This window comes from Tenrec ecaudatus, chromosome 3 (assembly GCF_050624435.1).
Source record: "Tenrec ecaudatus isolate mTenEca1 chromosome 3, mTenEca1.hap1, whole genome shotgun sequence".
Taxonomy (NCBI): domain Eukaryota; kingdom Metazoa; phylum Chordata; class Mammalia; order Afrosoricida; family Tenrecidae; genus Tenrec; species Tenrec ecaudatus.
Window position 1 is genome coordinate 126,020,263 of NC_134532.1, and position 13,171 is coordinate 126,033,433.

A 13,171-nucleotide genomic window follows, 5' to 3' on the forward strand; every position below is an offset into this window, starting at 1 on the left:
AAAATTATACATATTATATAATGATAGCAACAGCAATAAAACATTTCTGGATAGAAACTTGGCAAAATGTAGCAAAGACTTTAATAAGTACACTCTTTGATCTATCAATTCCACTTTTGGAAATATATTCCTTTTCTGTATTTAAAAGCCCCTTCTCGCTGTTGATGCGAAAATGAAATGAATGAAATTATATGAAAGAAATCAAAGTGCAGGCTGATGGAGACTGACGAGACGGGGGAGGGTAGGTGAAAGACTGCTCTTTGCATGTAGCATTAATCCGAAACAAGAGCAGAAGCCTCAGAAGAGCATCTGGGAGGAGAGACCGGAAGTTCGTGAGAGCAATCTGGAGTTCATGGCATCACAGGCTATTCGGCCTCATCGCCAGCACTGCGGGAGATCAAGAAAATTGTTCAGATCTGTTACGAACCCCCAACCTCCTCACACACAAATAGCCACCAGTGGGAGGGGGTTAACTTGCTCTCCTTTTAAGGTTGAAACGTAAGCGACGTAAGCAAAGGGAATCAGCAGAGTGATTTATAGTACCCCAAAGTATCACTCACAGCCATCCTGTAGGGCGAAGTGGGTTTCCGAAACTGCGCTCTCCCGGAGCAGGCAGCCCCGACTTTCTCCTTGGGAGACCCTGGGAGGTTCTAACCACGGACCTTGTCTGTCAGCTCCACGCGCAACCACGGGCTTCTCACGGTGAGGAGTGACCCATTCCGTGGCACCGAGTTTGATTTGGGGACTGGAAGGCATCACGGGGTATTTTTCTAAAGTGAAGTTTCAAGGAATATTTAGTAAAAATTTCCCAAGTAGAGATTTTTCAAAAAGCTATTTCAAGAAGAAACACTGTTGATGTGTCATACTGAAAACAGTCAGAATGATCGATTGCCTTTAGGGATGTGGAGAAGAGTATATGGGGGGAAGGAATGTGGGTGGGTGGGTAGGGGGATAGGTGGGTAGGTGGGTAGGTGGTTGGGTGGGTAGGTAGGTAGGTAGGTAGGTAGGTGGGTAGGTGGGTGGGTGCGTGGGTGGGTAGATAGGTAGGTAGGTAGGTAGGTAGGTAGGTAGGTAGGTAGGTAGGTAGGTAGGTAGGTAGGTAGGTAGGTAGGTAGATCCATAGAGGAAGAAGGATCCCTAGTGACATCATGGACTACTGGTTAGTCTGCTGCCCCAGAGTCAGCAGGTTGAAGCAAGCCAAACCTAGGGAGGAAGATGAGGCTTTCCACTCCTGAAAAGAGTTACAACCTCAAAAACTCACAAGGACATGTCTGCTCTGTCCTGTAGGGTGCCGATGACTCAGAATATGCTCAGTGGCAGTGAGTTTGAAGTATTTGTCAAGTCAGGTTTGAAGGATTTATATGGATTCTTAATAAAATAATATAAAAGGGGCAGGGATATTTTACAGATGTTCGCTTCCTGCCATTGAGCAGATTCCAACCCACTGAGACTCCTCAGGACATAATAGAACAACCCCTGTACCTTTTTCTGGGAGTAGAAAGCTCGTCCCACTACTGGTACAGATATTACATACCTTTAATAATGTTTGCAGCATTGTTCTGTAATTGAACTAAGAAGCAAGGCTGTAAACATTTTTATACAGAGTCCTTCAGGAAGCAAACAACTAAAGGGTTCTCCATTCCACCCAAATACTATAGGCACTTTTTAAAACAATGCTCAAAACTGGACTTCCTCAAAATTTTACTGTGATGAATAAAGATAACAGTCCCATTTTTCTCACTTGTAATGATATTCTAACAAATTTACTCTGTTGTTTTTATTAGTAGCCCAAGAATTTTCATAATATACCCCAAAAGTTGTATTAAAGGTCTTGCATGATCTTTTATGTAGGTTACTGTCATATAGTCACTGAATTGGAATAAATTAGATGATAATGAAGGTTTTTTGTCATTATTTAACTATTTATTTATCTATTTATAATAGTTTCATTGACATACAATCCACATAGCATACATTTAAATAGTTCAATTACATCCTTAAGCATTGTACATCCATTACCACAATCAATTCCAGGGCATTTCTCCATCCTTGCACTCAACATCTCCCATCAAACTCCCCTGCCAAACCCCTTTGGAACTGCTAATTCAATTGTTGCCTCTACAGGTTTATCTCTCCAGAATTCATGTACAGAAAAGCATAATCTCAGAAGAGTCAGTCCTATGACGTGGCCCTGCTCTCTGCAGAGATCATTGAAGAGATGGCTGCTATAGTAAAGTACAATGAAGAGAGCAAGTGGTGCCTGATTATCAGAATGAATAGTGTTGGGGGTTTAAAGGCTTGTCTTAAAGCAAGCAGTCATCTAAATAAGATGTCAGCTAAGTTCACAAAGAAGAAGCACACCAGCTTATATTATCCAACAATCATAAATAATAATATTAGAGATTAAAATCTCAAAACTGGGCTTTTAGAAGGTTACTTATCACAGAAATAGCCCAAGACCCATTCATGGGGTCCCCCAAGTAGAATAAGACTGTTTTTGTTTGTTTTTAATGTCATTTTTTTGATTTGCTTGTTTAAAATTGTAACTCAATATAATGATAAAAATAACATGAAATATACTGCTTGGTATATTTATTCATACGTATTAGCATTTTGTTGTTAGGTGCTATCCAGTTGACTTTGATTTTGTTTACAGCAGAAAGAGACATTCTCAGGTCCTGCTCCATCCTCATGGTTGTTCCTAAGCTTCAGCCCATTGCTGCGGCCGCTGTGTCAATCCATTTCCTCCGGGGTCTTCCACCTGCTCTTCTCCAGGGACTGATGTCTCCTGACAACACGATGAAAGCATGTAAGGTAAAGTCTCACCAAGATTGTCTCTAAGAACCACTCCTGCCTTGCTTTTTCCAAAATAGATTTGCTTGTCCTTTAGGCAGTGCTTATCACTTTCATTATTCTTCAATAACAGCACAATTCAAATGCATCTATCCCTTTCCTTATTCCTTCTTATATGCCCAATATTCACATACATAGAAGATAACAGACTATGTCTTGGGTCAGGTATACCGTAGTCCTCAAAGTGACCTCTCTGCTCTTCAACGCACGAAAGAGGTATTGTGCAGCAGATTTCGTCAATGCAACGCTTCCATTGAACTCTTGAATGCTGCTTCCATGATCATTGATTATACATCTAAACAAGACAAAATCCTTTACGACTGTTATTTTCTCTCCATTAGTCCAGATGTTGTCTATTGGTCCAGTTATGAGGATTACGGTCTCCTTTACAGTGAGTTGTAATCCATATTGTAGGCTGCAATATTGCTTTTCGTCAGCAAGTGCTTCAAGCTCTCCTGCTTTCAGCAAGCAAGGTTGTGTCATCTGCGTATCTGAGTTTGCTTAACAAGGCTTCCTTCAAAACTAGTTCCACACTTGTCTTCATCTTATCCAGGGTCTTGGATGATTTGCTCTGCGTACCGACTGAACAAGTAAGGTCAGAGGACACAATGCTGACACACACATTTCTGCACTTTTAGCATTGCGCTATTCCCTTGATCTGTTTGCATAACTTCTTCCTGATCCATAAACAATTCTGCAGGGATGCAATGAGATGTTCTCAAAGTCCCATTCTTCTCAGAGCTATCCATAGTTGGCTATGTTCCATACTGTTGCATGTCTTGGCAGCGTCAATAAAACACAAGTAAGCCACTTTCTTGCCTTCTGTGCTTTGAGCCAAGATCCATCTGACCTCAGCAATAAAAACCCTTGTTTCCTGGCCTCTTTTGAATCTAGCCTGAACCTCTAGCAACTCCCTGTCAATGTACTATTGCAAAACTTTTGGATGATCTTCAGTAAAATTCTATTTGCATATGCTATCGATGATGTTGTTCTAATAGTTTGGGCATTCTGCTGGGTCATATTTCATTGGAATGAGTGCAAATATGGATCTCTTCCAGCCAGGAGGCCAGTCGTAGATGTCTTCCAAATTTATTGACATAGATAAGTGAGTGTTTCTGCTCAGGGCTGGGCGACAAATAATTTAACATCTGCTTCACTATGCTAATGAGCCTTTTTAGTATTAAAAAACATAGTGAAAGGTAGTTTGTTGTTTCATACAATTAATACTTAAATAAGTACAGTAAATGTGGTATACAAAAATAAGTCATGTTATAAAAGTCTGAAAATATTAATTAAAATTTTAAGATAATATGTTATAAAGCAATAATGCTTATTATGTAAGATGTTTCCATACTGCTTCAAGATTGGTACTTCCGTTGCAATATTCTGCACTGTTCTCTGAGTATCACCGACTGTGTGATTCACGCTTACCATTTTTTCATTTTAGGGATAGGATTCCATTCCTTTAAAGGAAAACCAATTAGATAATAGTCATTGGGCTTGATCGATTAGAAACAGGAGAATTCTCTTCCCTGAATGTATTATAGCCATCTTTTAAAAATCCCTTTGCACTTCTACTGAAACCATAGCAATTATTCTGAGAATACAATTAACTTTTTGAACACTTTCAGGAACTGCAAAATTCACTCATTATGTACTGGAAATGTGGGGCATAACACAAGCTGAAATAGAATGACAGCATTTCACCCTCTGGATATTTGGCACTTTTTCTCTGGACATTCTATGTTTGTTTACTGAAGCAACAAACACAAGGGGATACATAGGTAATATTTCATCAAAAGTAAAACGAGTTTTATAAAGTGAAAAAATGAATATTAGAAGCATAGCTCCATCTCAGTTTTTATACCTATGAATGGAATAAGCATTACCAAGACAGCTTAGATTACACAGTTGTGCAGATCAACATTTAAAAGGAGTGAGGAATGAAAAGTTATGATTTCCACACTGGTGTCTGTCCAGCCATGCACTTTATAGAGAAGAACCCTGATTGCAAGTGCCATTTTAACAAATGGTTCTCTGAACGAAAACATGTCCTATTGCTTGTGCTGACCTGGTGTAAAGCAGCTGAATCCTAGCACTGCTTCCAGTGCTTCCATCATTCGATGACACATTTCAATTGGAAATGAATTCTGGAGCCTTGTTTTTGCTAATGCTTTCAGTGTAGCTTGGGCATCTTCCTTCAGCATCATTGGTTGTTGTTCATATGCTGCCTCCTGAAATGGTGGAATATTAACCTTTTCTTTTGGGTAAAGTGACCCTGTGTATTCTTGCATCATTCAATATTTTGCTCACAGAATCTTCCAGTATTGTAATTTGAAGCTTGACTTCTCTTTAGTTCTTTCAGGTTAAGATATAATGAGCAAGTGCTTTGTTTATCTTTGGGTTTTCGAATGCTAGGTCTTTGCACATCTTATTATAATGTTTTACCCCATCTTCTTCAGTTGCCCTTTGAAATTTTTAGTTCAGTTCCTTGTTTCATCAATTTTTCCATTTGCCTTAGGTACTCTATGATGAAGACCAAATTTCAGTCTCTTATGACATCCCTGATGATTTTTTTCTTTCATTCTTGTTTTTCTTTCTTAATGACCTAATTTTCCCTTCATGAGTAATATTCTTGATGGCTTCCCACAGGCCTTCTCTTATCAGGTCTCCTGCCATCAGTGTTAAGTGCAGCAAGTTGCTCTTTAGATGTTCTCAAAATTCATGTGGTGCCATTTGGTTCTTGTGGACTCTTTTAGCTTCAATCTGAATGACTTGCCTTATATGAATTCATTTATTTTGCTCTGTCAAGAGGCCTATAAAATAGTAGCTATTTTATCATCATTTTACAGATTACAATATGAAAAATTGAAACAAAAGAAAAAAATCCGTTAGGATTTTTTATCAGGAAGGTGAAGGAGCCAGGGAAATAACTAGATATCCATCTATCTATCTAAATATTTATCTATCATCTATCTAACTGTATATCTATTTCACCACCCAAGTTCACTTCTTTAATATTTTCATTATTCTATATCACATTCACAAATTTAACATTTTAATGTCTATAATAAGATAAGATTAACCATGCTTTACAAGCACTAGATATTTTATGTCTTTAATAACATAAGGACAGTTGTTTTGCACAAATAAATAGACTTCAGAATGAAAAATTATAGGAAAATGAAGTCATTTTTAATACATTTTCTATTCATTTGACTTGACCTAGCTCACACTTTCATTTGTAATAAAGACCTAAAATATTATTTAATGTAAACAAAAATGTATATTCAAATTGTTTACTTAATTTTTTTCACAGTACATTGGGATAGTAGTTACTTGCAGTATCTATTACCATTGTGTCTAATTCGATGTACAGTAACCATGTAGGACAGAGTGGAATTGCTGTAGGGTTTTCAAGACTATGATCCTTCTAGAAGCAGACTGTTTTGTATCTCTCCCTTGGAATGCCTGGTGACCAGACAGTTAGTAGCTGAGCAACTGAAGCATGATGTATCCTGGGCTCCATTTATTGTAGTACAATAGAGAAAAAAAAGTCATAAATAGGCTATTTTAATTAATTAACCACGAATCCTCATGTTGGTGACGGATATTGAAACTACTGGGAATGTCTAGAAGAACAAAACAATTAAAATTCTCCTTAGATGCAAGGATGGCAAGATTTTGCATTCAATACTTTGCATGTGTTATCAAGAGAGATGGTTCCCTAGAAAAGGATGTCAATATTTGGTAGAGTGTCAGAGTGACAAGAGGCAGCTCCTCAGTAAGATGGTTTGACGGAGTGGCTACAATAACGGGCTCAGCTCTAACAATAAGGATGATGACTAACGATCTAGTAATTGTCTACAGAGGATGGCTAGGACTTGAAATTGACACTAGGGCACTTAATCCAAACAACCTTATGTATGCTTCAAAAACAGCATGTGAGAACAAACATTTCAAATGACAAGGAATCCCAGACCCAGGTCACTGCATCTAGAAATACATTCCTTCAGAGAAATTGAGCTCTCTTTCGCTTCTGTATCACTTAATTTTCCTTTGTATTTTTCTTTTGAGTTTATTGAGTTACCAACCAATCATTCAACCAATCAAGTATTTATAAGGCATTTATTAATATTTTAGTGACTGTGTCATATAAAGAGGAGCAATATATATGGATATGGATATGTGGGCCTTTATCAAAATAAGCTTGAAATTTAAAATTTTTAAATATGAGTTATTTAAATATATATAAACTCAACTATCTAAACCAGCAATATATGAAAAATATCAAAAGATTACATTTATAGCCATTTAAATTTGGAGAAATCATTGCTACTATGTAGTCAAAATATCTTCATTAAAATGATAGAGAAACATGAAGAGACAAAGAAAACCAGAAAGTAATTTGCAGTTCTTTCTTCATGTTATGTTATGTTTAACTTAAATATGATAGCTTCCAAGTCCCCAAGAATCCTTAGGTCAGAAGAGAATTCCTTCTGTAGTGCTCTCCATTTTGCTTCTTCCAAATACACTTTCACTTTGCATTAAAAGCAAGCTCAGTGACCGAGCTATAGACTACTGATATGGCGCTTCTCACCATCATTCCTTATGTGAGATGTATGATGATGCTGAATTCTATGCCTGTAGCTATACTCTCCTTTAGGAGGGAGTGGATTTATCTCTAATTTAGTAAAAGGAGTGAACAGAGTCACATCCCGTTTCCTAGGGATCTGGCCACCGAAAGACAAAAGCCATACTTCCCAGTCATTCCTCTGGGTATGGCCATCCTTGAAAAAGAGAGAACTCACAGGGCCAATAGAAGTAATCTTTGGAAATGTGCATATGAAGTGGTAGAGGTCAAGCGTCTATTGGCACAGAGATGAGGACAGAGCAAAGGAGCCAGGTTGAGACCAGAGACCAATGCAAGGAAATCATGAGACAGAACAGAGGAGCCAGGCTGAAACTACGGGACTGCGAAGCAGAGGGACCGGCCAGCATCCTGGTCCATGGAGTCAGGGGCCAAAGGATCACATGGCCAGGAGGTTTAGGTTTACATAAGATCTGGCCGCTGGCTAAGAAGTGTTGTGGACCAATGATTGTATCCTTACTGTGTACTAATCCTGAATGGTGGTAGCTAGTTGTGAAAACAATCTGTGAATTCTGCATGGCCTTTCAGGGAGTTATTGAACACGGGAAAGAAGTAGAGGGCCATGAGAGAAAGGATTGGTGTCAGAATAAAGAGGGATGGGAGGTAAAGTCATGCCTGACCCCTGTCTCTTGGTAATAAGGAAGGCAAAGGACATCAGATAATGGACCTCCATACTGTTTATACAGTGGCATAAAAATATTGACTGAATATTTGACTTATGTAAGGGGTTAAAAACAAACATCAACCAGTAGAAAACCCTTACTAAGCTTTCATTTCATCAAGTTCACAGCCTCATACCACCTCACTCTCTTGTCCCTGCTTTTCACCTCCCCCTTTGCTCAGTCTCTTCTCAAAATTGCCTTTCGAGAGTGTTCGCAGGCAACTTTCATGTAGCCCTTCTTTCACTCGTCCTTAGAGTTTTTCAGATTTCCATAGTTGGTCCTAGAAAACAGCTTCATAATCTTCTTGGACACACTAACCCAAGACAGAAGGGCTTTTAATTTAACAGAGATAACATTATTTTCTCTGTTGTATTAGAATTTTATCATTTGTAAAAATGACTGAAAATTTTTCTACATAAGTACAATTGAATTAGAAAAGACATAGACATACAGTGATCTATCTGAGCAGAAATCAAGTTTTGATGCCACTTAATAGGTCAGATGCTCTATGGAGGATGGTAAATGTCAACTCAATTAAATTAAGAATTGTATCTCAGGTAGCAAGAATACATTAAGAATTTTTTTAGCAGAATACAAAAGTACATGGATTTATGAGAAAGAATCTAGATCCACGGAGTCAGTGAAAAGGTCATTGTATAATAATTCTGGTATTAAGTGATAATAGTGATATTAGTAATTCTGGTGACATTAGTAATTCATAGATTAGATAAACATCCTAAAGGAATTGCCAACATTTTCTATAGTATTGAGACAATAAAACACTGGGTGCTCCTTCCATAATAAAATACAAACAAAACAAAACAGAAGAAAACCCAAGAAACAAATAATTTCATATAGAACGAAGGATGCCCTTTATTTTTTTAATAAAGCAAATTATAGGCAGTGCGTGCCTGACTCTACAAATAATGTTGAGTTGTTATTCTGAAATTAACACTGCAGTGACTCCAATGGAGAAAGATGGGCCTTTCTGTTCTCATGTATCTTCAACCTTAGAGACTCGCCTCCATAGGGCCTCTATGAATCAGTATTCACTCAATGACAATGAGAGGGTGTAGTTTGATTGTTTTAGTATTATTCTAAAATCAACATCTACATATGATGGAAACCTGATTTGGCCTTACTCAATCAGATCACACAGCAAAGTGCACAGATTGCAGTTCATCATTCACTAATAAGTGTAGGGTGCTCAGAAAATGATGATTTTAATTCACCTCTAATGTTTGGACTATCCCCAGAAAGAAAGGTTTGTTCTACTCCACCCTGCAACCTCTGCCCTATGCTGTCTAGTTACCTGATCTTTTCTCACTCTTTAAACATCTGACTTAAGAAATTATGTGCACCTTGCATACATTGCTCTTGTTGCTTCTTCTGTCGAGGTGTTAGATGAAAATTAAAGGGGAATAGGGGATTTTTAAAAATGGATCAATGGTGTTTGAGAAGCATTTCTAACATCAGTATTAATGGCAATGGCTGGGAAGCAGCAGTCCTTACCATAATTCTCATAAAGACATTTATTTTTTAAACAATAAACCCCCAAGTAAACCTACATAGATATATTTTAGGTAGCCTTTGTAAATAACTGAAGGACCCCAAGTTTAGTCAAGGGCATCAATACCATATTACAGTTCTTCAGGTTGAATTTATCTGGAAATATTTACCAAATTTTGGTCAAAGTAACCTGCTAGATGAATAAGCAGTTTCCTCTGGCTTTGCAGAAGCCAACAATGAGTGGATTCTTCGCCCTTACTTACAAAATGTCATGGTCGGTATGTATCATTCTCATTTTAGTCTTGTTTCTGTCAAATACTATCCATTCACTTCCTCTTCCTTATTTTCCTCATTCTATTCAAAGAAAACATCACATGGTTTCTTCTAAATATTTGTGAAACGCTAATCCTGAGATTTCCCAACCAGCACTGAGAGAAACAAATTTGCTTTAAGGAAAAGGACTTGGGGTTGGAGGAGTGGCTGAGGCCATTGCAAGGAGCACTAAATCTGCCTTCTTTCATTGTGGGTTAAGTAAATGTGAAAGCAGGCCCGGAAAGCTTAAGTGCTTTTTGATGGCGCTTTCTTCAGAAGATGGAGAGAGGAAAAAGAACCGATGATGGAGCTTCTTATGCAAGATGCACTTAAGATATGATCTCTTGATTATTACTCAGTAGGGCTCCCCAACCTTGAAGACATTATCTAGGAGATTTACGATCCATGGAAAATGTAATGTGAGTTCTCTCCAGCAAAGGACCTACAAGAAGGAGAAATATGTATCAAAAATAAATAAAATAATCAGTTTTGAGGATTCTTGTGATATAAAACAAAGATAGAAATATGTCTGAAAATAGATGAAGGAAAATAAATTCATCAGGGAAAAGAAGTGAGACATTATACAACTATTTAGCATATGAATTACGTAGCAAAGGCATTGGCCTGATTGAAAATCGTTGTACTTGTTAAGGTGCCATTGGTTAGCCCCAGCTACATAGATACCATGTGCACAACCGAAAGGTATGCTACCCTGTGATGTGAGGTCCCCACTGAGCCCCTGTTGTAGCCCCTGGTTCAATCCACCTAATTGAGATTTCCTCATGCTGACTTTCTAAAGGACACCTGCGTTGAAAATTTTTCACCCACTCTTAAGGGGGCCTTGACTGAACTAGGTGGGTAATAAAAATGTCATCAGATGCGCTTAATCAGTTAAGTGAAAGGCACATCACTCCCTTCTTGCGAAGCTCCCCCTGTGGCGAATCTTCCCACTGGAAGAGGCCTTTTCTGTCAACAGGCACAGAATCATGTCTAGCAGGCTTCAGCCCAGTACAAAGGCATGAATGCGAGATTTGAAAGAATTTAAATATGCCCTCTCAAAGGATTTGCCAAGGAACCAAAAGTCAGCGGGGCCATGTCATTTGTGCTACCTGGACACATATTAGAGATGAGTGGTCCTTCGGTCACTTGTGTTCAATGTTGAAGGTCATTAAGACTCAGCCTTGAAATGGCTGAGAAGTCTCATGACCCACGTGTCAGTGTTCGCTGATTTCTTCTGTGACTCTACGTTTTGAACAGACTGTCAAGGACAAGAAAGCAAGCAAGGTCTGGGAAAAACAGGTGGTTTAATTTTCTCAAGGATGTCTGGCTTGGCAGAAGATAGAGTTGCTATGTGTATCAAATGTGCTTGCTTAACAATGAGATAATTAACCCCGGGTTGTTTCTGCATGGATATAAGAAGTGTGTAGAATAAACTCAGGTGCTTCAGTCCATCAGACTGTTGCCCTCCCAATACTTTCTGTCTCTTTTTTTGTCCCTCAATCCTCACTCCCCCTTTCAGGGACTGTTCGACTTGTGGGCTGGCTCTGACAGTTCAAAAGTAAAGCTCATCCTGTATGAATACAATTTCTTCCAGAGAAACCTGCTTTGCACAACCTCCACTTTCGCTTTCAGCTTAAATGTCTCCCCGTGCTTTGTCCATGAGACAGAAAGTTTTGGAGTAATCCCAGGCTCTCCTTATTCACGCAAACAACAAAGTAGGGTAAGCTTCAGGCCACATGTCTTTAAGGTAGTCTTAAATAGGGGGTCTTGGGGGAACACATTGCATTGGTAACACCTTTATTTTACCAAGTAACATGCCCTTCTTCAGGGACTATCCCAATACATGAGACAAAGCCTGACAAGCGATGCTTCCGGTTATATTTCTTCCAACGCACATATGCCCACTATTCCAGTAAGCCATGGTATAGTTCATATTCGTTGCCAATATCAAAATTCAAGGGCATCAATTCTTCTTTATTTTTTAATCTATGCTTTATCTTTCATGTGCATATGAGGCCATTGAGAGCGTCAGTGCTTGGTTTGGGCTAATTTTATTTTTCAAAATAATGTTGATGGGTGTTTTGCACTCTAAGGAGATCTTTTGCAGCACTTATACAATGCGTTTATTCAGTTGTTTTTCTGACTGCTGCCTCTATGGGCATTGAGTTGGATGAAATGAAAGCCTGGACAACATCATCAATATTTATTCTGTTGATCTGTTGGTGCCATTTATTGGTTGTGAGGGTTTCAGTTTTCTTTATGTTGAGATGTGATTCATATGAGAAGAGTAGAATTTTACTTCATAAGTAAAGGCTGTCACTATTTGGAAATGATTCACATACACTGTCTTCTGAGGCATATGGTAGGAGGAAAGACCCTAAACGCAAATATACCCTATAGAGATATCTTTACTAAGGCCTAAACACACTTACCCGGCAGGGGAGATCCCATGATCATGAAGGTGGTTTTCCCAGGGCGAGGCTTCTCCATTGCACTCCGGATGTGCTGACCCAGCGATTTCCCCAAGTGTGAGAAACTCGTCTGCATAATTTGTGGTAGTGGGGGACTGCGTTCACACTCTCCTTGTTATAAAAAATAAAAGACCTAAACAGGGTGAAAATAACCACCAGACAAGTTATTCTGGTGAGAGAACACTTGAACATGAGCTCATAATAGCACTGGAAGATTCATGGAACTCATCTAGTGCTATTGTGTCTCTTCTGACTAAGTGACCCTACAGGACAAGGTAGAAATGCCTTTATGGGTTTCAGAGACTGTTCAGAGGAGGCGAAAGCCCGGCTCATTTCCTTTGGTTTTAATTGTAGTCCATAGAAAACAATATAATCTGTTTCCAAATCATGATTCGTGGCAACCCAAATGACCACTGTGGTAGGTGGGACTATAAAAGTGGAGGACCATCAATGAATTAGATATTTATACAATTGCAGTTTAGAAAAGCTTACTGATTAATTCTGAGGCATTTTGAATTCCTGGAATCTTGAAGATTCAGGTATGACTCATGACTATGCTTACTGGAATCCAAAATTCCATGAAGGGAACACCCAGGCAAGTACCTTGAGTATAAGATTTCCCTTCTCAAGACTGGCTTTCACAACAACAAACTGTGAAACATATATTTATGCTGTTGGTCTGACGTTCACCAAAGTCCTTGTTGGGCAGTGTC

At 38.6% G+C, this 13,171-nt stretch overlaps 1 non-coding gene across 1 annotated transcript; it reads left to right on the forward strand.

The window, feature by feature from the left end:
* Positions 1 to 12,411: 12,411 nt before the first annotated feature.
* On the forward strand, positions 12,412 to 12,574 carry LOC142443821 (U1 spliceosomal RNA). Its single transcript, XR_012783567.1, has one exon. It is a non-coding gene; the product is annotated as a U1 spliceosomal RNA (small nuclear RNA).
* Positions 12,575 to 13,171: the final 597 nt, after the last annotated feature.